General features: G+C 44.2%; 1 protein-coding gene across 4 annotated transcripts in view; it reads left to right on the top strand.

The window, feature by feature from the left end:
• Positions 1-27,356, top strand: part of ECHDC1 (ethylmalonyl-CoA decarboxylase 1) — a 180,750-nt gene that overhangs the window by 81,644 nt on the left and 71,750 nt on the right. Inside the window, exon 1 of one of the 4 annotated variants that reach the window (XM_073575770.1) lies at positions 19,348-19,445. The exons of 1 other annotated variant lie outside the window; for it this stretch is intronic. The gene's annotated coding sequence lies outside the window, so the exon portion shown is untranslated. Of the gene's footprint in view, positions 1-19,347; positions 19,446-27,356 lie in introns of those variants that run through there. 2 more of the 4 variants (XM_073575774.1, XM_073575776.1) reach the window with 2 other exon arrangements.

The raw sequence follows: 27,356 nt of genomic DNA, 5'->3' as shown, positions 1-27,356 counted from the left end.
GAGGGGTCTCCCTTTGTCGCTAATTGAGCAGCCTCTCCCAAAGGGTGAGAGCCGAGCCCAATGTAGCGGCAACATGGTTGTGGTCAAGTTCAAAGACAAAAGGGACGTCTTTTTCTTGACAACAATCCATGGTCCTAGCACCACGGCCACCTCTGTTCGAGGTACCTCAGCACAGGTCCACAAACCGGACTGTGCCCAGGGGTACAATAAACACATGGGGGGGAGTTGATCTTTCTGATCAAGTCCCCCAGCCCTATAGTGACATGAGGAAGGCGAAGGTGTAGTATAAAAAACTATCTGTGCACATCGTACAAATGGCACTGTATAACGCATATGTGCTATCATGATGTGCAGGCCAGACCAAAAACACCTTCCTTCAGTTCCAGGAGGCAGTGATAAAGGCCATGATGTTTGGAGATGACGAAGGAGCGGGCCCCAGCACCCCTGGAACTCAAGTTTCCCATATGGTACCAGGGCAACATTTTCCCCGAGAGGGGAGAGCAAAATAGAGATGTCGGGTATGCTACAAAAGGGGGACAAGAAGGGAAACTTGTTTCCAATGTGAAACGTGTCCTGACAAACATGGACTGTGTTTGAATGAATGCTTCAGTATTCATCACACGTCCGTGGACTAAACACATCCTGACATTCCCAACAGAACTCACCCACACCAGTCTGACATACACAACACCACACACCAACCTGACGTACACTGCACCACACGCACCAACCTGACGTAGTGTGTCAGGTTGGTGTGTGTGGCGTAGTATAAGTCAGGTTGGTGTGTAGTGTGGTATAGTGTATGTCAGGTTGGTGTGTGTGTGTTGTATGCTAAACCATACCACACACCAACCTGACATACACTACACCACACACGCCAACCTGACATAGTGTGTCAGGTTGGTGTGTGGCGTAGTGTACGTCAGGTTGGTGTGTGTGGCGTAGTGTGCGTCAGGTTGGCGTGTGTGTGTGTGGTGTATACTACACTACACACACACCAACTTGATGTACACTACACCACACCACACACCAACCTGACATACACTACACCAACCTGCCCATGTGAAAATGAAAAAATTGATGCTAAAAGAACATTTTTGTTGGAAAAATTAAAATGTCTATTTTTTCCTTCCATGTTGCTTTAGTTCCTGTGAAACACCTGAAGGGATAATAATCTTTTTGAATGTAGTTTTGAGTAGCTTGAGGGGTGCAGTTTTTAGAATGGTGTCACTTTCGGGTATTTTCTGCCATATAGACCCCTCAAAGTCACTTTAAATGTGAGGTGGTCCCTAAAAAAAATGGTTTTGTAAATTTTGTTGTAAAATTGAGAAATCGCTGGTCAACTTTTAACCCTTATAACTTCCTAACAAAAAAAAATTTGTTTCCAAAATTGTGCTGATGTAAAGTAGACATGTGGGAAATGTTATTTATTAACTACTAGCTGAAGAGCCCAGAGTTGCCCGGGCATAGTAACTACCTGTGGTTAGTTATAACAAGTTATAATTATCCTCCATCTCATAGTCCCGTGCCCATATACCCATCATACATATCCACCATCCCATAGGCCCGTGCCCATATACCCATCATACATATCCTCCATCCCATAGTCCCGTGCCCATATACCCATCACACATCCTCCATCCCATAGGCCCGTGCCCATATACCCATCATACATATCCTCCATCCCATAGTCGAGTGCCCATATACCCATCACACATCCTCCATCCCATAGTCCCATGCCCATATACCCATCATACATATTCGCCATCCCATAGTCGAGTGCCCATATACACATCACACATCCTTCATCTCATAGTCCCATGCCCATATACCCATCATACATATCCTCCATCCCATAGTCCCGTGCCCATATATACCCATCATACATATCCGCCATCCCATAGTCCCGTGCCCATATACCCATCATACATATCCTCCATCCCATAGTCCAGTGCCCATATACCCATCACACATCCTCCATCCCATAGTCCCGTGCCCATATACCCGTCATACATATCCTCCATCCCATAGTCCAGTGCCCATATACCCATCACACATCCTCCATTCCATAGTCAACCATTATGACATCATAATGAGCGGTGGGGCTTGCAACCTATGATGACATCAGCGTCACCATGGCACCCATTGTGACATCATAATGAGGGGCGGGGCTTGACGCGCACACACTTTTTCCCCAGTATGTAGATAGGGGCATTATGACATCATAATGAGGGGCTGGGCTTGACGCGCACACACTTTTTCCCCAGTATGTAGATAGGGGCAAAATTGTTTGGTGAATTGGAATGTGCAGGGTTAAAATTTCGCCTCACAACATAGCTTAGGACGCTCTCGGGGTCCAGACGTGTGACTGTGCCAAATTTTGTGGCTGAAGCTGCGACGGTGCGGATGCCAATCCCGGACATACACACACACACACACACACACACACACACACACACACATACATACACACACTTGAGCTTTATATATTAGATTTAGTGCCACATAACTCTGGTTTAAAAGAATGAAAATTCAAAATTTGAAAATTTTCGCCAATATTCCGATTTTTTTCACAAATAAACGCAAAAATTATCGACCTAAATTTACCACTAACATGAAGCCCAATATGTCACGAAAAAACAATCTCAGAATCGCTAGGATCAGTTGAAGCATTCCTGAGTTATTACCTCATAAAGGGACACTGGTCAGAATTGCAAAAAATGGCCAGGTCATTAAGGTAAAAATAGGCTGGGTCGTGAAGGGGTTAAATAAACTAACAGAAGAAACTATCCTGTGTCTACCTCTGTGAGCAGCTGTAACTGGCAACTACTAAAGCTAACATGTGAGTATTTATACCAAAGAGGAGTAGAGAAATCAGAATAGTTGAGTAAACTCGGTATGGCGAGCTCTAGGAGACAAACAGAACTGTTTAACCCTTACAACACTAGAGCAAGGGAATTCTGCATTGCTAACTGGAAGACAAACAGATCCAACCAGTGCAGGTGCACATGCAGCCCAACGCTGCAATCTTCTGACCCCTGTCTGTTGTAGTATCCTCGTGACATCTGCTCTGTCAGTGGTACGTCATTGCAGACATCATGTTTATTGACAGCTGGCTCCCAATTACCTAACCCATCACATTATTGAACTGTATGATAGTTTTGTGGTCCAATGGTCAATAAAAATGCATAATATTGTTTGAACAGTTGTTATGCACCTGTCCTAAATCCGTGCCTTTCTTCCTTCACCCGGTCCATTAAACTCTGTGCTGCACCATGTTTGGCTTTGCAGAAGGCCCGGTGTGCTCCCATGTGGGCATCAGCCCAGGCCTTTGTAAAGCTCACTGAGACACCCTTGTGTCTTGGTATTGCATTAATACTGTGTTGCTGGACCTATGCTTGCTACACACCTCCTGCGATCAGCCTGCCTTCAGTTTTCTCACGTCCATTGTTTGCTTGTGGTTACTTGATGTCCTCCGAACATCTGTAGTTTCTTGGCGTCTACCGCCCACCTGCGATTTCCTGACGTTTTTCGCACAATGTGCGGATTGCTGATGTCCTCTTCCTGTAGTTTCCTGCACTCCGCCTGCCTGGGGTTCCTGACATCATCCACGCGCCAGTGGCCTCCTGATACTTGTGCCTATCTGAGATTTCCTGACATCCTCCGCTCATCTGATGTCTTCTGCCTGCCTGTGGCTTTCTGATATTCCTGATATTCTCCACCTCCCTGTGCTTTTCTTATGTTCTCCACCTGTGGTTTCCTGCACTCCATCTGCCTGCATTTTCCTGACGTTCACCACCTGCCTGCTTTTTCTTGACGTTCTCTGCCTGCCTGCAGTTTCCTAATGTCCTCATTCCGAATGGGGTTTCCTGACATCTTCTGCCCACCTGCATCTTCCTGACGTCCTCCGCCCGCCAGCGGTTTACTGCACTCCACTTGTGGCTTCCTGACATCCTGTACCTGCCATCAATTTTCTGACATCCTCTGCCTGGCTGCGGCTTCCTGCACTCTGCCTGTCTGTGTGCCTGCATTCCACCTCTCTGCCTGCAGTTTCTTGACCTTTTCTGCCTGCCTGCGGATTCCTGACATCCTTCACCTACCTGTGGCTTCCTACCTACCTGCCTTCGGTCCTCTGTCCATTGGCTGTCTATGTCTCATGTGCCCCACCTAGCTGATGCACCAATGCCGATTGCCCATGTGCCTACCTGGAGCTTGGGCTTGGTAGATCCACTTCACCTAGAGTTCCTAACAACAGATGACTTACTATGATAAGTTTGGAAGTTCCGCCAATGAAGTACCACATTTTTTTCTGATGTTTTGGCTAGTTTGTTTTGACTAGCTTGGCCCATGCGAAATTTTCGCACAATGGTCATCGGTAGTGTTGAGCATTCCGATACTGCAAATATCGGGTATCGGCCGATATTCGCTGTATCGGATTTCCGATACAGAGTACCGATATTTTTACAATATCGAATACCGGAATCGGAAGTTCCCATAATGCAATGAGCCAGTTGTGTTAGCCATGTTAACTAATGGCATGGCTGTGATTGGCTGCTGAAATTATGTCATCATGATGCGCGGTCTGTGCGTTCCTGCCGGGGGTCTGTGCGGGCCTGTCGGGGGTCTGTGTGTGTGCAGGCATCGTCCGATGGGACTACATGTCCCATCAGGCTATGCCTGCTACAATGACAGTGATTGACACATTAGCCAATGATAGGACAGTAGTAGTCCCATCATCCGGCTAATGTGTTGAATGTAAAAAAAAAAAAAACAGTTGCAGTTTCTGCTGCATTGTACAATATCTTTATTTTCAATGGCAAATAAAAACGCAGTACACATGCTGTGGATTTTTCCGCGCGGATTTGCTGCAGTTTTAAATCAAAGCATGTCACTTCTTTGTGCGGAATCCGCAGAGGTTTGACACCTGCTCCATTACCAGGTGTCAAAACTCAGGTGAAAACCGCAGGCTAATCCGCACTAAATCCGCACTAAATCCGCATTTGACCTGTAGATTTAGCCAAATCTGCGCAGAAAAATCCGCAGCAGAATCTGCATCGTGTGCACACAGCCTTACCATAGCCCTAACCCTAGCCCTAGCTCTAATCCTAGCTCTAACCCTAGTCCTAGCCCTAGCCCTAACCCTAAGCCTAATGGGAAAATGAAAATAAATACATTTTTTAAAATTATTTTTCCCTAACTTAGGGGGTGATAACGGGGGGTTTGATTTACTATTTATGGCGGGTTTTTATGTTTGGCAGCTGTCACACGCTAAAAGATGCTTTTTATTGTAAAAATAGTTTTTGCATCACCACATATTGAGAGCTATAATTTTTCCATATTTTGACCCACCGAGTCATGTGAGGTCTTATTTTTGCGGGACGAGTTGATGTTTTTATTGGTACCATGTTCGGGCACGTGACATTTTTTGATCGCTTTTTATTCCGATTTTTGGGACGCAGAATGAACAAGAACCAGCATTACATGAATTTCTTTTGGGGGATGCGTTTACACCGTTCCGTGTGTGGTAAAATTGATAAAGCGGTTTTATTCTTCGGGTCAGTACGATTACAGCGATACCTCATATATGTCTTTTTTCATGTTTTGCCGCTTTTATGCAATGAAAACAATTTTATATAAAAAAAATTATTTTTGCATCGCTTTATTCTGCAAGCTATAACTTTTTTATTTTTTTGCTGATAACACTGTCGTGGCTCATTTTTTGCGGGACAAGATGACGTTTTCAGCTGTACCATGTTTATTTATATTCGTCTTTTTGATCGCGCGTTATTGCACTTTTGTTCGACAGTATGATGATAAATCATTGTTTTTTGCTTCGTTTTTTTGAAGGTGTTAACTAAAGGGGTTAACTAGTGGGACAGTTTTATAGGGCAGGTCGTTACGGAAGCGGCAATACTAAATATGTCTACTTTTATCATTTTGTTTTTTTTATTTACAAAAAAAAATAATTTATTGGGGAATTTTTTTTTTTTAAATTTTATTTGGGGATTTTTTATAAATAGCTTTTTTTTTAATTTTATTATATTGTCCCAGGTGGGGACATCACTATAAGGTGTCAGATCACTGATCTGACACTTCACACAGCTCTGTGTCAGATCAGCGATCTGACAGGCGCTGCTGCAGGCTTCCGGCTTCCTCGTGCCTGCTCTCAGCAGGCACTATGGAAGCCGCCTCTCTTCAGGCCCCCGCGGCCATATTGGATCTGGAGGCCTGCAGAGAGGAGACCCTCCTAGCGACGAAGCACATCGCGTCGCTCCGAGGGTTGCAGGGAAGCACGGAGGGAGAACACATAGTGCTCCACATAGTATAGTAGGCACCACATAGTGCTCCATACAGTATAATGGGCCCACAAAGACCTGGCTAGTTATTGCTTGCGTTGAGAAACATGTGATGGTGTCTCCGCGGCTTGTGTGTTTCAGATTTTTACTTATTTCCCATAAGGGATGGGGGCAATGTTCTAGAATCACTGCGTTGAGAAACATGTGATGGTGTCTCCGCGGCTTATGTTTTGCATGTTTTTACATATTTCCCATAAGGGATGGGGGCATTGCTCTAGAATCACTGCGTTGAGAAACGTGATGGTGTCTGCGCAGTGTTGGATGTTGATCTCCATGAGTTCATTCATCCTCCTTTTCATAGTCTTTTTACTAGGCATTGCTCCTACTGGCCAGTTTCCTACTCCACACTGATGAGGGGCAATACCCCGAAACAGCTGTCTGTGGATGGATGCCATGTTTTGGCATAGGTGGTTTCCTTCATTGGAGACTGCCCTTCCCGTGGTCGTTCCTTCCCGGGGAAAGACCTGGCTAGTCATTGCTTGCTTTGAGAAACATGTGATGGTGTCTCCGCAATTTGTGTTTTGCATATTTTTACTTATTTCCCATATGGGATGGGGGCAATGTTCTAGAATCACTGCGTTGAGAAACATGTGATGGTGTCTCCGCGGCTTATGTTTTGCATGTTTTTACATATTTCCCATAAGGGATGGGGGCAGTGCCCTAGAATCACTGCGTTGAGAAACATGTGATGGTGTCTGCGCAGTGTTGGATGTTGATCTCCATGAGTTCATTCATCCTCCTTTTCATAGTCTTTTTACTAGGCATTGCTCCTACTGGCCAGTTTCCTACTCCACACTGATGAGGGGCAATACCCCGAAACAGCTGTCTGTGGATGGATACCATGTTTTGGCATAGGTGGTTTCCTTCATTGGAGACTGCCCTTCCCGTGGTCGTTCCTTCCCGGGGAAAGACCTGGCTAGTCATTGCTTGCTTTGAGAAACATGTGATGGTGTCTCCGCAATTTGTGTTTTGCATATTTTTACTTATTTCCCATATGGGATGGGGGCAATGTTCTAGAATCACTGCGTTGAGAAACGTGATGGTGTCTCCGCAGTGTTGGATGTTGATCTCCATAAGTTCATTCATCCTCATTTTTCACAGTCTTTTACTAGGCATTGCTCCTACCAGCCAGTTTCCTACTCCACACTGATGAGGGGCAATACCCCAAAACAGCTGTATGTGGATGGATACCATGTTTTGGCATAGGTGGTTTCCTTCATTGGAGACTGCCCTTCCCGTGGTTGTTCCTTCCCGGCGAAAGACCTGGCTGGTCATTGCTTGCGTTGAGAAACATGTGATGGTGTCTCCGCGGCTTGTGTTTTGCATATGTGTATATAGGTTTGACACCCCTGCATTAGTCTGAGGTCTGAAGATGGGATCATACACCAGACAGGTGAACTACATGTTTCAGCATGAAAAAGCTGCAGGCAGTACCTTTTGTTCATTGAGGGAGAATTACAACTTTATTAAAGAGGGAACCACAACTCCCAGCACATCCAGGAAGCAATAATCTCTACTCGTACAGTGCAGACTAGGCGAGCAGCCATTGTCTCCTGCTCAGTTATTCCCCCTCCCAAGACTGCTCACATGACTGTGACATCATGGAAGGTCCTTTCTCCCATATAGTCACATTGTGCTTATGTGCTGTGGATGCCGGGAAAGACACTACTAATCCGTCTATTAGCCGTGGGTGAGTGTGCGACATAATAACAGACGTGCTTGTTAGTATTGTAATGGTGACGTTGTCCTGCACAAAACAAGCTGCCATACAGCTCTGTCAGTGGAGAAATGTAAATGTTATAGCTCTCAGAATAAAGCGATGCAAAAATCATTATTTTTTTCTATAAAATAGTTCATATTGTGTAAAAATAAAATATAAAAAAGTTATAAATGAGGTATCGCTGTAATTGTACTGACCTGAAGAATAAAGCTGCTTTATCAATTTACCCACACACAGAACTGCATAAAACAACCCCCCGAATTCCTAGTTTTTGTTCATTTTGCTTTGTATATGGATTTTGCAAACTATTCAACGATGATTTATTCTCCCAGAGTCAAATAGCGCTCTTTCAATGAGGAGCTAAGCAATACTGTACAGCCATATATAGGGTATTTCCACATTCAGCAGAAATTGTGTGACAAAATTTTTGTGCCATTTTTCCCCAAGTTTTTACAAATGTTAAATTTGGGGCTAACACAATTTTTTTCTGGTAAAATGTAATTTTTTATTTACTGCTCAATGGTTTAAAATTCTGTGACATACCCTGTGGTGTCAATATGATCATTGAACTTTTAGATGAATTCATTCAGAGGTGTAGTTTGTAAAATGAGATCACATACCTGGGTTCTGCTATTCTGGTAGCTCAGGGGTACCCGCATACCATACCATGGCGCTCCTTCCTTTCTGAGCCTGAAAAGTAGTTCCTGATTGCTTATAGGGTATTGGCGCACTCAAGAGAAATTACTTAACAAACTGAGAGGTCCATTTCTTTCTATTAGCCCTTATAATGATTTAAAACTTGGGGCTAAAACAACATTTTAGTGGTAAAAATTTAACTTCTTTCAGCTCCGCCCAAAGGTGTTAAATTATGTAAGGCGCATGTGGTGTCAACATGCTCACTACACCCCTAGATTAATACATTGGGGGTGTAATTTGTTAAATGGTGTAACTTATGGAGGGGTTCTACTGTTCTGCCTCTGCCAATGTGACATGACAATCTCAAACCATTCCAGCAAAATCTGAACTCTGAGCTCTGACATTTGGAGTCTACAGTTTTGAGATAGGCAACAGCCGCAATTGTTTTAACAGAAGCATCTGCGAATACATGCAGTCTTTGGCTCTGTATTTCTGTAGATGGCACAGGGGTGTATGGTCTTGGCACATTCAGGTTGGAGAGAGCTGCTAAAGAGTTCTTCCATACTTCCCACTAGATTCTCTTATCAGGTGGCATGGCTGCGTCCCAGTCAGATGTTTCCTTAGTTAAGTCAATTATTAAGGCATTCCCTTGTATAGTTACAGGAGCTGCAAAACCCAAGGGATTGTCCAGGCTGTTGATGGTAGACAGGACAACTCTGCTTGTGAAAGGCTTTTCTTCCAGGCTGACCTGAAAAGTGAAAGTGTCTGACTGTAGATTCCAGAGAAGCCCGAGGCTGCGTTGCATTGGTGTGGAGTCTGACCCCAGGTCCAGGTCTCTGAGACCGTTACACAAGTCTTGTGAAGGGAATGCTTTCATGAGTTCTTGGCTGTTTGAGGCTATTTTGTGAAGCCTGAGGTTAGAGCAAGCAAGCATCTCTTGGGCTCTCCTGAGAAGACTGATGGCAGTCTCATTTGAAATACATGTCATTGAGACACACACACACAGACACATATATATATATTTATAGTTCATAGAATTCTACATAGCATAATATCCGCTAAATCAATTGCCGAGCTCTGTAAAATTACAAAACCCGACATGAAGTGAAACATGTTTTACATACAGTAAACCATTTCATTTCATTTAGTTTTTTATATGTCTTTGACTAATAATTAGATTAGCATATGTGTGTAAAATTTTAGACATGTAGGTGTTAAATTAATAGTTAAAATTTGTTGAAAAAAATTGCGTGGGCTCCCGCGGTAATTTCTCCACCAGAGAGGGAAAGCCAGTAAAGCCAGTGAGTAAGGGCAGATATTAATAGCCTAGAGAAGGACCATTGTTTTTGACCCCCCCTGGCTAAAAAAAATCTGCCCACAGCCACCCCAGAAAAGGCGCATCTATAAGATGCGCCTTTTCTGGCACTTAGCCTCTATTCCCATTGCCTTTAGCGGTGGCTAATGGGTTAATAATAATGGGTTAAAGTCACCTTGCTATTGAAAGGTGGCATTAAGCTGGGTTAATAATGGAGAGGTGTCAATAAGACACCTATCCATTATTAATCCTATAGTAGTGAAGGGTTAAAAAAGACACAATAATTAAAAATTCTTTTAATGAAATAATCACACAAAGTTTTTGACAATTTGACAAAATGTATTATTCTGCTAATCCAAAAGAATCCCTTGTTGTCCTGTAAAAAAGCAAAAAATAATAAAAAAAACAACAATATACATACCTCTCCGCCCTTCAGTCAGGTCCCCCGCTGCCAGAGGTGTATCTAGGCTTTCTGGCACCCGGGGCAAGAATTTGGTTTGGCGCCCCCCCCCCCCAAGTACAAATGCGACTTGCACACTTAGCCATGTACCCACGAGCTGCTCTCCCTAATGCTCTCAATGTTCAGTAACATTGCGGGTTCCAGTAGTCATCACATGGACACTTCACTCATATGTGATTTTCATGGTTATGGTCCTGTGACAACGAGCTTCTCTTCCTGCTTTCATACATACATACTCTTCATTTTGTGTCCTCAAATCTCCCCACACACATTAAATCCCATCCCCACTCCAAATCCCCCATCCCCAATCCCCCACGCACATTAAGTACCCCCCATCCCCACTCCAAATCCCCCACACATTAAATCCCCCATCCCCACTCCAAATCCCTCACACACATTAAATAACCTCCCATCCCCACTCCAAATCCTCCCACACATTAAGTATCTCCCATCCCCACTCAATAACCCCCCTTCCCTACTCCCAAATCCCCCCACACATTATGTACCCCCACTCCAAATCCCCAAACACATTAACCCCCATCCCCACTCATTAATCCCCATCCCCACTCATTAACCCCCCACAAATTAACCCCCATCCCCACTCATTAACCCCATCCCCACATTAACCCCCCACTCATTAACCCCCATCCCCACTCATTAACCCCCCACTCATTAACCCCATCTCCACTCATTAACCCCCCACACATTAACCTCCATCCCCACTCATTAACCCTCCACACATTAACCCCCATCCCCACTCATTAACCCCCCACTCATTAACCCCTATCTCCACTCACTAACCCCCCACACATTAACCCCCATCCCCACTCACTAACCCCCATCCCCACATTAACCCCCATCTCCACTCACTAACCCCCATCCCCACTCATTAACCCCCCACTCATTAACCCCCCACTCATTAACCCCCATCCCCACATTAACCCCCATCTCCACTCATTAACCCCACACACATTAACCCCCTAACTCCCACACATTAACCCCACACACATTAACCCCCTAACTTCCACACATTAACCCCCATCCCCAGTCATTAACCCCCCACTCATTAACTCCTCCACTCTTTAACCCCCATCCCCACATTAACCCCCATCTCCACTCATTATCCCCCCACTCATTAACCCCCATCCCCACATTAACCCCCATGTCCACTCATTAACCCCCTCACATTAACCCCATCTCCACTCATTAACTCCCACACATTAACCCCCATCCCCACATTAACCCCCCTCTCCACTCATTAACTCCCACACATTAACCCCCTCACTCATTAACCCCCATCCCCACATTAACTCCCATCTCCACTCATTAACCCCCATCTCCACTCATTAACCCCATCTCCACTCATTAACCCCCATCTCCACTCATTAACCCCCACACATTAACCCCCCACTCATTAACCCCCATCCCCACATTAACCCGCATCTCCACTCATTAACCCCCCCACTCATTAACACCCCCCCATCTCCCATCTTTGTTGGTTCTTCAGCTCCACAGAGGAGCACACTTACCACCAGTGTTCGCTCTGGACGCCGGTGAGTGACGCCAGCAGCATGATCACATGACTTGATCACGCTGCTCACATCGCTCTGACCCGGCGGTCAGAGCTTCAATTGTACTGGCGTCTGTAAAGACGCCAGTACAATTGCTGCCTGGGAGCCGGCGCGGCCTCCTTCTCTGCGCCAGCTGTCAGTTTGACAGCTGTCACAGAGAACAGCCACCTCAGAGGACGGGGAGAGGCAGAACGCAGCCGCCGGGGGAAACACTGCGGACCGCTGCATTAGGCGGCCCGACTGCGCCCCCCTGCTGGCTGTGCCCGAGGCAACTGCCCCGGCTGCCCCCTGAATATGCCTCTGCCCGCTGCAATCCATCACAAGGGGTTAACTAGTTTACAACGGGGACTGGTGCTAATGCTGCGGGCCCCACTGTAAACCACTGCCGTATGAATGACTTCATCTCTGCGCAGCCTCCCCAGCTGACCGGAGATGAACTAATAAGCATGGGAAAGTTTCTGAACTTTTTCCCATGCTCCTGAGTTCACCTCAGGTCAGCCAGGGACTCCGCGCAGCCTCACTGAGTACTGCTGACGTCAGTGAGGCTGCGCGGAGTTCCAGGCTGATCTGAGGTGAACTGATAAAGTGGGAAAAAGTTCAGAAACTTCCCACGCTTATTAGTTCATCTCCGGTCTGCCGGGGAGGCTGTGCAGAGATTAAATCATTCATTCGGCAGAGGCTTAGAGCGGGGCCGATATCATTAGCACCGGTCCCCTTTGTAAATTAGTTAACCCCTTACAATTAGTTAACCCCGTACAATTAAAAAATCATATTTTTTCCACAAAAATGATCTTTTCACCCTCAATTTTTATTTTCCCAAGGGTAACAGGACCCCAAAAATTATTGTGCAATTTGTCCTGAGCATGCTGATACCCTATATGTGGGGGTAAACGACTATTTGGGCGCATGGCAGAGCTTGGAAGGGAAGCAGCGCCATTTGACTTTTTTGGCTGGAATTGAGATCGGATGACATATCGCGTTTGGAATCCCCTGATGTGCCAAAACAGTAGAAACCCCCACAAATTACACCATTTTGGAAATTAGACCCCCCCCAAGGAACTTATCTAGATGTGTGGTGAGAACTTTGAACCTCCAAGGGCTTCACAGAAGTTTATAACGTACAGCCGTACAATTAAAAAAATCATATTTTTTCCACAATTATGATCTTTTCACCCCCAATTTTTATTTTCCCAAGGGTAACAGGACCCCGTTATTGTGCAATTTGTCTTGAGTATGCTGATACCCCATATGTGGGGGTAAACAACTATTTGGGCGCATGGCAGAGCTCAGAAGGGAAGCAGCGCCAATTGACATTTTTGGCTGGAATTGAGATCGGACGCCATGTCGCGTTTGAAAAGCCCCTGATGTGCCAAAACAGTTGAAACCCCCACAAATGACCCCTTTTTGGAAACAAGACCCCCCCAAGGAACTTATCTAGATGTGTGGTGAGCACTTTGAACCCCCAAGTGCTTCACAGAAGTTTATAGTGCCCGGGTGTGAAAATAAAAAAATCATATTTTTTCCACAAACATGATCTTTTAGTCCTCAATTTTTTTATTTTACCAAGTGCTTCACAGAAGTTTATAAAAAAATAAAAAAAATCATTTTTTCCACAACCATGATCTTTTAGTCCCCAATTTTTTATTTTCCCAAGGGTCAAAGGAGAAATTGGACCCCAAAAGTTGTCTTCCAATTTGTCCTGAGTACGCTGATATTCCTTATGTGGGAGAAAACTACTGTATGGGCACACATCGGGGCTCGGAAGGGAAGTAGTGACGTTTTGGAATGCAGAGTTTGATGGAATGGTCTGCAGGTGTCATGTTGCCTTTGGAGAACCCCTGATGTGCCTAAACTGTGGAAACCCCCCACATGTGACCTCATTTTGGAAACTAGACCCCCCCCCAAGGAACTTATCTAGATGTGTGGTGAGCACTTTTAACCCCCAAGTGCTTCACAGAAGTTTATAACGTAGAGCCATAAAAATAAAAAATCATATTTTTTTCCACAAAAATGATATTTTTGCCCCCAAATTTTTATTTGGGGTAACAGGAGAAACTGGACCCCAAAAGTTGTTGTGCAATTTGTCCTGAGTAGGCTAATACCCCATATCTGGGGGTAAACCACTGTTTGGGCACATGGCAGACCTTGGAAGGGAAGGAGCACCGTTTGATTTTTTGAACGCAGAATTGGCTGGAATTGAGATCAGACGCCATGTTGCGTTTGGAGAGCCCCTGATGTGCCCAAACACTGGAAATCCCCCAATTCTAACTTCAACTCTAACCCCAACACACCTCTAACCCTAATCTCAGCCCTAACCCTAACTCTAAGGGTGTGTGCACACATTGCGGATTCTGCTGCGGATCCTGCTGCGGATCCGCAGCGGATTTGGCCCTGCGGATCCACTGCAGTTTCTGCTGCGTTGTACAATATCTTTATATTCAATGGCAAATAAAAACGCAGTACACATGCTGTGGATTTTTCCGCGCGGATTAGCTGCGGTTTTAAATCAAAGCATGTCACTTCTTTGTGCGGAATCCGCAGAGGTTGGACACCTGCTCCATTACCAGGTGTCAAAACGCAGGGGAAACTGCAGGCTAATCCGCACTAAATCCGCAAGTAAAATGCAGGTCATTTGACCTGCAGATTTAGCCAAATCTGCGCGGAAAAATCTGCAGCAGAATCTGGATCGTGTGCACACAGCCTTACCCTAGCCCTAGCTCTAATCCTAGCTTTAACCCTAGTCCTAGCCCTAGCCCTAACCCTAACCCTAAGCCTAATGGGAAAATGAAAATAAAATCATTTTTTTAAATTATGTTTCCCTAACTTAGGGGGTGATAACGGGGGGTTTGATTTACTATTTATGGTGGGTTTTTATGTTTGGCAGCTGTCACACGCTAAAAGATGCTTTTTATTGTAAAAATAGTTTTTGCATCACCACATTTTGAGAGCTATAATTTTTCCATATTTTGACCCACAGAGTCATGTGAAGTCTTATTTTTTGCGGGACGAGTTGATGTTTTTATTGGTACCATTTTTGGGTACGTGACATTTTTTGATCGCTTTTTATTCCGATTTTTGGGACGCTGAATGAACAAAAACCAGCATTACATGAATTTCTTTTGGGGGGATGCGTTTACACCATTCCGCGTGTGATTAAATTGATAAAGCGGTTTTATTCTTCGGGTCAGTACAATTACAGTGATACCTCATTTATGTATTTTATGTTTTGGCGCTTTTATGCAATGAAAACAATTTTATATAAAAAATAATTATTTTTGCATCGCTTTATTCTGCAAGCTATAACTTTTTTATTTTTTTGCTGATGACACTGTGTGGTGGCTCATTTTTTGCGGGACAAGATGACGTTTTCAGCAGTACCATGTTTATTTATATTCGTCTTTTTGATCGCGTGTTATTGCACTTTTGTTCGACGGTATGATGATAAATCATTGTTTTTTGCTTCGTTTTTTTGAAGGGGTTAACTAAAGGGGTTAACTAGTGGGACAGTTTTATAGGGCGGGTCGTTACGGAAGCGGCAATACTAAGTATGTCTACTTTTATCGTTTTGTTTTTTTTATTTACAAAAAAAGAATTTATTGGGGAATTTTTTTTTTTAAATTTATTTGGGTATTTTTTATAAATTGTTTTTTTTAAATTTTATTATATTGTCCCAGGTGGGGACATCACTATAAGGTGTCAGATCGCTGATCTGACACTTCACACAGCGCTGTGTCAGATCAGCGATCTGACAGGCGCTGCTGCAGGCTTCCGGCTTCCTCGTGCCTGCTCTCAGCAGGCACTGTGGAAGCCGCCTCTCTTCAGGCCCCCGAAGGCCCCCGTGGCCATATTGGATCTGGAGGCCTGCAGAGAGGAGACCCTCGGAGCGATGCAGCACATCGCGTCGCTCCGAGGGTCGCAGGGAAGCATGGAGGGAGCCCCCTTCCTGCGCGCTTCTCTCCTATGCCCCCGGTACACTGCAATCATGTTTGATCGCTCTGTGCCAGGGGTTAATGTGCCGGGGGCGGTCCGTGACGCCCCTGACACATAGTGCCGGGTGTCAGTTGTGATAATCAGCTGACACCCGGCCGCGATCAGTGGCGCCCCTCGGGGGGAGCGCCGCTGATCGCGGCCAGGTGTGAGCTGATTATCACAACTCTATGACGTACTATCCCGTCCTTGGAAATTAAATCCCAGGGCACATGGACGGGATAGTACGTCATATGTCAGAAAGGGGTTAAATAAAGGTGTGTTTTGAAACTTTCTGGCATTATGGTTTCACTGAACTTTGTAAACATATGTACTGTATGTGTGGATTACATGCATTTCTGATGCGTTTCTGCCATGGCAACGCACAAAAACACGTTTGTTTTTTACTTGTGGAATTTCCATACCAAATGCAAGCCTATGGGGAAATTCCAAACAGAAAACTCATTGTACCCGCAAGAGAAATTAACATGCTATGCTGCGGATTTAAAACACACATCACAGGTGAGATTATACTGTGTGGAGCACTTTGTGGGGCCATTATACTGTATGGAGCATTTTGTGGGCCCATTATACTGTATGGAGCACTATGTGGTGCCTATTATACTGTGTGGAGCACTATGTGGGCTTATTATACTGTATGGTGCACTATGTGAGGCTATTATACTTTATGGACACCATGAGGGGCCATTTTACTGTATGGAGAACTATGAGGGGACATTATACTGTATGGAGAACTATGAGGGGCTATTATACTGTATGGAGCACTATGTGGGCCCCCTTATACTGTGTGAAGCATTATGTGGGGCCCAGGGGCGGACACTGACAGCTTGGGGCCCCTGTGCAAGAAATGTAATATATATGTATATATTACATAGTCTCCTTTATTATGTATATTGCCGTCCCCTATTATACAATGCCCTTTCTTGCTATGTACAGTACTGTGACGTCATCAACGGTGTTTCGCGCAAAGCATTACTGGGACCGGAAGGTGCCGAGTGCGTGGTGAGAGGAGAGAAAGAGTCCAGGGGCCGTCGGATGGTGAGTATATCACTACTTTTTATTTTAATTCTATTTTTTAGATATGCTCACCTTCCGATGGCCCCCGGACTCTGTCCCTCCTCTCCACGCTCCCGGCATCTTCCATTCCCAGTAATGCTTTGCGCCAAAGACTGCTGCTGACGTCACTTTCGCGAGAGCGTGACGTCATCAGCGGTCTTTGGCGCAAAGCATTACTGGGAACGGAAGATGCCGGGAGCGTGGAGAGGAGAGAAAGAGTCCGGAGGCCGTCGGAAGGTGAGTATATCACCCTTTTTTATTTTAATTCTATTTTTTACAGGTTGATGGGTACCGGCTAGCGCCGGTCATCTCCCGGCTGCGTCGCCGCTGACGTGCATGTGGCTGGAGATGACCCTCGGCAACCATCAGGAGGTAGTGGTGGCGTGCGTCCTTCGAATTCCGGACTGCGCCTACGCACTGCGCCTGTCGCTGATTGGTCGCGGCCACCAGGCCTCGAACAATCAGCGACGTGGGATTTCGGTTACAGACAGACAGACAGAATAAGATGATTATATATATATATATAGAAGGAAGGCAATGCAGGATCCTGTTATACCGTATGTAGGACTATGTGGACCATTCTACTGTATGGGGCACTATGGGGGGTATTAAACAGATGGATCACTGTGTGGTCCTTATTATACTGTATGGAGCACGTTGTGGGGCCCATTATACTGTATGGATCACTATGTGGGGCTCATAATACTTTGGGGATTACAGTTGGAGAATCATATTGTAATGTGGTCATCAATTTTTGATGGGTGGTATGATGGTGGGGGGTACAGTAGGGTCATCATACAATGTGTCTGGAGGTACTGTGAGGTTATCGTTCTGTATTTGGGGGCACTTTTGTTTGCATTATATTTTATTACCTGTATTATTCAAGGTTGTTTATCCTTTGTTATTGCATATTTCAATTAGGCCATTGGGCCATATGCTTTTTACTCCTCTTATAAAATATATTGTCTTATTCCAATATTTTATTCTAAGATCTATTAATTAAAATGTACTTTGTGGATGGGACAACCACTTTAAGTTTGTTTCCACATGGAACAATTCATTACATTTGATTAGGAAAAACTTCAATTGCAGACATTTTTTTTTTTTTAATAAATATCAAGGCTGACTTTGTCCAAGCTTTTAATTTTGTCTGTCTGTGTATATAGGTTTTGAAAAATGGGGATGGATGAACTCATGGAGATCAACATCCAACACTGCGGAGACATCATCACGTTTCTCAACGCAGTGATTCTAGAACATTGCCCCCATCCCTTATGGGAAATATGTAAAAATATGCAAAACACACACCATCACATGTTTCTCAAAGCAAGCAATGACTAGCCAGGTCTTTTCACGGGAAAGGCAGTCTCCATTGAAAGAAACCACCTTTGCCAAAACATGGTATCCATCCACAGACAGCTGTTTCGGGATATTGCCCCTCATCAGTGTGGAGTAGGAAACTGGCCAGTAGGAGCAATGCCTAGTAGAAGACTGAAAAATGAGGATGAATGAACTCATGGAGATCAACATCCAACACTGCGGAGACACCATCACATGTTTCTCAACGCAGTAATTCTAGAACATTGCCCCCATCCCTTATGGGAAATATGTAAAAATATGCAAATATTCACAGTCTTCTACTAGGCATTGCTCCTACTGGCCAGTCTCCTACTCCACACTGATGAGGGGCAATACCCCGAAACAGCTGTCTGTGGATGGATACCATGTTTTGGCATAGGTGGTTTCCTTTATTGGAGACTGCCCTTCCCGTGGTTGTTCCTTCCAGGGGAAAGACCTGGCTAGTCATTGCTTGCGTTGAGAAACATGTGATGGTGTCTCCGCGGCTTGTGTTTTGGCATAGATTGTTTCCTGCCCTTCCCGTGGTTGTTCCTTCCTGGGGAAAGACCTGGCTAGTCATTGCTTGTGTTGAGAAACATGTGATGGTGTGTTTCCGAGACTTGTGTTTTGCATATGTGTATATAGGTTTGACACCCCTGCATTAGACTGAGGTCTGAAGAAGGGATCATACACCAGACAGGTGAACTACATGTTTCAGCATGAAAAAGCTGCAGGCAGTACCTTTTGTTCATTGAGGGAGAATTACAACTTTATTAAAGAGGGAACCACAACTCCCAGCACATCCAGGAAGCAATAATCTCTACTCGTACAGTGCAGACTAGGCGAGCAGCCATTGTCTCCTGCTCAGTTATTCCCCCTCCCAAGACTGCTCACATGACTGTGACATCATGGAAGGTCCTTTCTCCCATATAGTCACATTGTGCTGTGCATTGTGCTGTGCTGTGGACGCCGGGAAAGACACTACTAATCCGTCTATTAGCCGTGGGTGAGTGTGCGACATAATAACAGACGTGCTTGTTAGTATTGTAATGGTGACGTTGTCCTGCACAAAACAAGCTGCCATACAGCTCCGTCAGTGGAGAAATGTAAATGTTATAGCTCTCAGAATAAAGAGATGCAAAAATAATTATTTTTTTCTATAAAATAGTTCATATTGTGTAAAAATAAAATATAAAAAAGATATAAATGAGGTATCGCTGTAATTGTACTGACCCGAAGAATAAAGCTGCTTTATCAGTTTTACCACACACAGAACTGCATAAAACAACACTAAAACAAACCACCGAATTTCTAGTTTTTGTTCATTTTGCTCTGTATATGGATTTTGCAAACTATTCATCGATGATTTGTTCTCCCAGAGTCAAATAGCGCTCCTTCAATGTGGCGCTAAGCAATACTGTACAGCCATATATAGGGTATTTCCACATTCAGCAGAAATTGTGTGACAACATTTTTGTGCCATTTTTCCCCAAGTTTTTACAAAGGTTAAATTTGGGGCTAACACAATTTTTTTCTGGTAAAATGTAATTTTTTATTTACTGCTCAATGGTTTAAAATTCTGTGACATACCCTGTGGTGTCAATATGATCATTGAACTTTTAGATGAATTCATTCAGAGGTGTAGTTTGTAAAATGAGATCACATACCTGGGTTCTGCTATTCTGGTAGCTCAGGGGTACCTGCATACCATACCATGGCGCTCCTTCCTTTCTGAGCCTGAAAAGTAGTTCCTGATTGCTTATAGGGTATTGGCGCACTCAAGAGAAATTGCTTAACAAACTGAGAGGTCCATTTCTTTCTATTAGCCCTTATAATAATTAAAAACTTGGGGCTAAAACAACATTTTAGTGGTAAAAATGTAACTTCTTTCAGCTCAGCCCAAAGGTGTTAAATTATGTAAGGCGCATGTGGTGTCAACATGCTCACTACACCCCTAGATTAATACATTGGGGGTGTAATTTGTTAAATGGTGTTACTTATGGAGGGGTTCTACTGTTCTGCCTCTGCCAATGTGACATGACAATCTCAAACCATTCCAGCAAAATCTGAACTCCAATATGTCGCTCCTTCCCTTTTGAGCGTTGCACTGTGCCGCAAAAGTAGTTTTTGACCACATATGGGGTATTAGCGTACTAAGGAGAAATTGCACAACATATTGTACCATTGATTTTCTCATGTTATCCCTTTTGAAAATTAAAAACCTGTGGCCAAAGCAATGTTATTTTGGAAAAAATGATAATTTTCCATTTACTCAACCTAATGTCAGGTATTGGTGTTTTCAGGAGAGATTGCACAACAAATTGTGCAGTCCATGTTCTCCTGTTACCCTTGCGGAAATCAAAAATTTGGGGCAAAACCAACATTTTTGTGGGAAAAATATATTTTTACATTTTCACGTCTTAACTTTATAAAATTCTGTGAAGCAGCTGTGGGTTGAAGGTGCTCACCTCAACGCTAGATAAGTTTCTTGAGGGATGTAGTTTCCAAAATGGGGTCACATGTGGGGGGGTTTCCACTGTTTAGGCACATCATAGGCTTTTCAAACACGACATGGTGTCCACTATCGAATCCAGCCAAATTTGCTTTTCAAAAGTCAAATGGTGCTCCTTCCCTTCCAGGCCCTGCCTTGCCCCCAAACAGTAGTTTTTCACCACACATGGGGTATTGGCGTATTCAGGAGAAATTCCACAACAAATGGTGTGGTCCATTTTTTCCTGTTACCCTTAGGAAAATGAAAAATTAGGGGCTAAATCAACATTTTTGTTTAAAAAAATATTTTCATTTTTTCCTTCCACATTGCTTTAGTTGTGGAAGCATCTGAAGGGTCAACAAACTTATTGAATGTGGTTTTCAGGAGTGCAGTTTTTAGAAATACTTTATTAATAAAAGAACCCAAAATAGGTTCACACCACAAAGTGAACAGCAACTCAAAAAACAACAGCAAAAGTGCCCAAAAACAGTTTAAAATTGGGGATAATGCTATGTCTATATCTAGAGGAACCCCTATCATTGGGTAGAGGGTCTCCCTAGTGGCTGCAGGGTACATCAAGGTCCCTAGGCATAGCCATCATTGAGCGGGGGCACCACAACATTCCCCCCTAGGGTGCCAACCTCCGCAGCTAGGAAGGTGTGAGTGTTAGCCTTCACCAGGGACTCATAGCATTATCCCCAATTTTATACTGTTTTTGGGCACTTTTATTGTTGTTTTTTGAGTTGTTCACTTTGTGGTGTGAACCTATTTTGGGTTCTTTTATTAATAAAGTATTTTGTTGTAGGGTATTTACATGATGTTAGTTTTGAGACCCTGAATATACCGCTTCTAAAAGAGGAGTGCAGTTTTTAGAATGGTGTCACTTTTGGGTACTTTTTGTCATAGAGGCCCCTCAAAGTCACTTCAAATGTGATGTGATCCCTAAATAATTGGTTTTGTGGTAAATGTTATTTTGTTACCTATTTTGTGTGACATAACTTTCTAGTTTAAGGGCATAAAAATTAGAAGACTGAAAATTGCAAAATATTCAAAATTTTCTCAAAAATTCTGATATTTGTGAAATTTTTCACTACCATGAAGTACAATGTGTCGGGGAAAAAATGGTCTCAGAACCACTGAGATATGTTGAAGCGTTCCAGAGTTATCTCATAAACTGACACTGGTCAGAATTATAAAAGTTTCGGGGGTGAAGGGGTTAAAGTGCACCTGTCACCTGTTTTGGCTGCTGTAAGATGCGGCCGCTGCCTTTCAGGGCTTAGCTACAGCATTCCTTAATGCTGTAGCTAAGCCCCTGGTCCGACCTGCAAGATAAGAAAATTAAGTTTTTTTTATACTCACCCGGGGGGGTGGTCTGATGTGGTCTGGTCCGATGGTTGTCGCAGGTTCGGGTCTGGCGCCTCCCATCTTGTGACGCCGTCCTCCTGCTTGCTTCATCGCTCCCGGCATCTCACACTTTTGCGCAGGTGTACTTCTCTGCCCTGTTGAGGGCAGAGCAAAGTACTGCAGTGCGAAGGTCCTGGGCCTCTCTGACCTTTCCCAGCACGTGCGCACTGCAGTACTTTGCTCTGCCCTCAACAGGACAGAGAAGTACGCCTGTGCAGAAGTGTGAGATGCCGGGAGCGATGAAGCAAGCAGGAGGGTGATGTCGCAAGAAGATGGGAGGCGCCGGACCCGGACCTCATCGGACCTCACCCCGGGTGAGTATAAAAAAAACTTATTTTTATTATCTTTCAGGTCAAACCGGGGGCTTATCTACAGCATTATACAGGAGAATGCTGTAGATAAGCCCTGAAAGGCAGTGGCCGTATCTTATAGCGGCCAAAACAGGTGACAGGTTCCCTTTAAGGTTCAAGATATTGGCCTTAGGATGCCTTATTTTAACATAGAAATGTCAACAATATTCGGATCAATGTTAAATAATTTTTTGACAGGTAAAGTTGCTCGACCTGTCACCCCACTTGGAACCCAACTTTAGGCCTTGTTAGGCTTACTGCTGAGCTGCTGTCATCAATGCCAGGGGGTGCTGTTACTGTTGCTGCTCTGAAACCGTGCCGGTGCCACCACCATGACTGAAAGAGTGAGCCTGGCGGGGGGGGAGTAAATTTCACTTCCTCCCAGCAGTGGGGCTCTCAAAACAGTGTCAGAACATTATTAACCTGTTGATTAACTGTATATCTGCAGGTTTATAGCATTATTTTACATGACGGGTTCCCTTTATGGGATAATTTTTAATGACATTTTATTTGCATAGTATTTATTTTTTCTATTCGTGGAAAAACTATTTACAGGGGGCAAATAAGTATTGATCCCTTGCTCATTTTGTAAGTTTGCCCACTGACAAAGACATGAAAATCCAGAAAATCACATTGTATACATTATATAAATTTAGTTGCATTTTGCAGTGAGAAATAAGTATTTGATCCCCTACCAACCATTAAGATTTCTGGCTCCTACAGACCAATTAGATGGTCCTAATCAACTCGTTACTTGCACTATAGACAGCTGTCTTAAATAGTCACCTGACTTCTGTCCACAGACTCAATTAATTTGTCAGACTCTAACCTCTACAACATGGGCAAGACCAAAGAGCTTTCTAAAGATGTCAGGGACAAGATCATAGACCTGCACAAAGCTGGAATGTGCTACAAACCACAAGTAAGACACCTGGTGAGAAGGAGACAATTGTTGGTGCAATAGTAAGGAAATGGAAGAAATACAAAATGACAACAAATACAACTGATCTAACACCTGAACTGGCATCAAAGTTCTGATGCCCAGAACCCATTTGTGCCAGGCTGGAGTGACATGAATTTCATGTGGGGCATCACTAGGTATGTATATCAGGTGTTAGATCAGTGGCCCAAAGCCGTTTAACCCCTTAAATTTAGCTGTTACTTATTCACGTGTGAAAATTGGTTCTCTGCCCACTTTGATGGCAGTTTTGATGCCCATAACCCATTTGTGCCAGGCTGGATTAACATGAACGTGATGTGTGGCATCACAAGGTATGTAAATCAGGTGTCAGATCAGTGGCACAAAGCCATTTAACCCCTTCAATACCATACCTCAGTGCCCACTTTGATGCCCATTTTTGTGCCAGCCTTCTAATTTTTTTTATCTGTTTTTAAGTGTATTCACAAAAGGACACATGATTGCATATTATTATATACTTAGAATGTTTTATTTTTATTGAAAAACCTGAAAAAAACAAAAAATAAAAAATAGCCGAATAAGAAACTGAACGAATAAGAAACCAACTTCAGCATCGTTGGAGATTGGCGTCTTCTACTACTCCAGCTGTAATGTAGACTGTAGTCAGTGCTGGATACAAATGCCTCCATCAAGAGCAGATATTAGCGTCCTAAAAAAATGCCACAACTTTTCAACTGCTCTGGCCTCCACCAGTCACGTACGTGGCGGCGGCACACCTGTCATATTCGCCAGTCATGTAAGCCATCATATATGCCAGTCATGTCATGTACGCCAGTCATGTCATGTAAGCCAGTCATGTAATGTAAGCCAGTCATGTAATGTAAGCCAGTCATGTACGCCAGTCATGTAATGTAAGCCAGTCATGTACGCCAGTCATGTAAGCCAGTCATGTCATGTAAGGCCTCTTTCACACATCAGGTTTTCGGCTTCAGGCGCGATCCGGCGCTTTTGACTAAAACCGGATCCGTCGAAATGCAATGCCGGATCCGGTTTCCCCCCCATTGACTTGCATTAGAGCCGGATCGAGCCGGATGGCCATGCGTTTCATCCGATTTTCGCCGGATCCGGCAATGTGACGCGATCCGGCGTCTGGAAAAAACAGAGACTGTAACGTTTTTTGTATCCGTCGAAAAAGCCGGACACGCCGGATCCGGCGTGTCCGGCTTTTTCATACAATGAAAGCCTATGAGCGCCGCAATGCGCCGGATCCGGTTTCTTTGGTCTGAGCATGCTCAGTAGCTCTGCCCACAGGACATATATAAAAGCAAGACAATGGGACCCTCAGCCACACCCAACATGCCACCCAAGCCAAGAACCAGGAGCAGGAGAAGGCAGCAGACATCTGCAGCAGCAGCACCATCAGCACCACCCCAAATGGAGCAGCATGCTGAACAACGGGAGGGGAGTCCAGCAGCAGATGAGAGACGGTAATTATCAAATCCCCCATTCCTCCAAACTAGGGCTATGGAATATCAAGATATTCATTGGCCCTTTGTTTCTCTTTATTCAACAGCCGCCCAATAGATGCAGCAGCAGCAATGGCAGCAGCAGAAACACCACCCACAGCCATGGAGTCTGGCCATGAGGAAGACAGCACATCTTCTGGGAGCCCTCCCTCGCATCGTCAGCGTTTGACGGTAAGTTTTTATTTCCAAAATCCATCATCTCTGTAATATATGTGTATTCATTGCCTTTTATTTCAAAACAGGAATCACAAGATGAAGAGGAGCTCCCAGAAGAAGAAGGAAGGGGTGGACAGACACTTGGAGTGGGCTCACAATTGGTAAGTTTTTTGCATCAAACGCAGAAACACAACATCACACTACACACAACACATAGAAAACAATGTTCTGCAGACCACACACAGCAAACAAATGTCTACATCCAAAGACATAACATTTTTTGTTTTCTTCTCTAGTCTTCCCAATCTGGTGCTCGGCCAAGAGGTCCTCGCAGTGCCTCCCAGGGTCGTCGGCGACAGCAACGCGGCGGTCACCAGCGTGTAAGTATAAATATTTTTGCTTTGTTTTTTTGCACTTTTTATTTCATTTCTTTTGTGGAGGCTAATTATGTTATTTTTGTCTTTTTCTTTAACAGCCTTCACAGCGTGCTCCCAACTCTGACGGTGAGGATGGAGGGATTGATGTGGACCACCTCATCGATCTCGTCAGAGAAAGGGAGCCGCTCTGGAATATGGCTGACCGACGCCACGCTGACCTGATCGTTACCCGACGACTCTGGGAGGAAATCTGTTCGCTCCTTGTGGACCGCTGGGAGGACCTCGAAGCTCGGGCCCAGATTAAAGAGCGTAAGTATATACAGTACCGGTTGCTTGATTTAAACCAGTGTTTCCCGAACTCCAGTCCTCGTGGTCCCCACGGATCATGAGTTCAGGATTTCTATTTACTTTGGAAATCCTGAAAACATGACCCCTGGGGACCATGAGGACTGGAGTTTGGGAAACACTGATGTTGTATACTAACCACTTTGTCCTTTCTCGTTTCAGGGAAGAGAATTGTGAAGCGGTGGCGGTCTGTGAGGGATCGTTTCAAGAAGGAGTTCAATAAAGAGATGCGGGCCCCGAGTGGATCTGGAGGACGCAGGAGCAAGTACAAGTACGCACGAGCCCTGTCGTTCCTCCGGGAGACAATGCTCACCAGAAGGTAAATATTACACACCACATGTGACAAAAAAATGTTTAGATGTAACTTTTTTTTTTCAGCCAGGGCCATACCATGTCACTATTTTAATTGTTTTTTTTTCTCTTTATTCCACAGCTCGGTGAGCAGCACTCGGGAGCCTGCACGATTGGACCCTTCTGAGGCGATCCCTGAGGAGACCAGCACCGAGGGACACTTCGACCGCCCCGGTACATCTGCACCTTCCCAGCCTTCCCACACATTCGACTCATCTGTCCCATCCACCAGCACAGGAGCATCGTGGCCGCCTACATTACATGAAGCTGCTGGTGAGGAGATCGCTTTCCCTTTACCCCACCCTTCTGCCCCTGCCACCTCTAGTACACCTGCGGGTACTGGGCGGCAGCGGCAGAGGGGTCAGGAAAAGACTTATGCGCCAGAGTTCTTGCATCTGAATGCATCTTTCCAGAACTGTCTAAAAGTCTTGTCAGAGCAAATCTCCGCAGGCTATCAGCAGATCAACTCCAGCATTCTGGAGGTGAAGACACTTCTGCAAACCATGCATTCAGAAATAGAAACAAACCACTATGTATGGACAATCAAAAATAGAAAGACAATGGGACTGGAATATATATTAAAAACAAATTTTTTATTCTTTAATTAATTCAATTCAGGCAATCATAAAATAGTGTAAAAGCAAGTGCCAATGGCAAACCAAAAAAAATTTTTACAATCACAATATACAAATATATGATCATTCATACGGACTGTCTGATAAAATGTATCACAATATGATATAATATATCTCCATATCACACACAGATGTCAATAAAGGATTTAGTGTATAAAATATAAACAATGTATAAACTAGAAAATATATCAAATTACCACATACCACAGCAGAATAATTCTATCCACAATTGGGTTATAAACTAGTATATAAATCCATATTAATCATATGCCATAGTAGTGAATAGACCTATAACACAGTGTGTGACCATGTAATGATGCTCAAACTATGTGAGCCAATGTGAATGTAACATACCCGTAATGT

The sequence above is a fragment of the Dendrobates tinctorius genome, unplaced genomic scaffold, assembly GCF_039654945.1.
Source record: "Dendrobates tinctorius isolate UK_male_01 unplaced genomic scaffold, ASM3965494v1 ptg000046l, whole genome shotgun sequence".
In the NCBI taxonomy this organism is placed as follows: Eukaryota; Metazoa; Chordata; class Amphibia; order Anura; family Dendrobatidae; genus Dendrobates; species Dendrobates tinctorius.
This window is presented reverse-complemented; position numbering and strand designations above follow the sequence as displayed.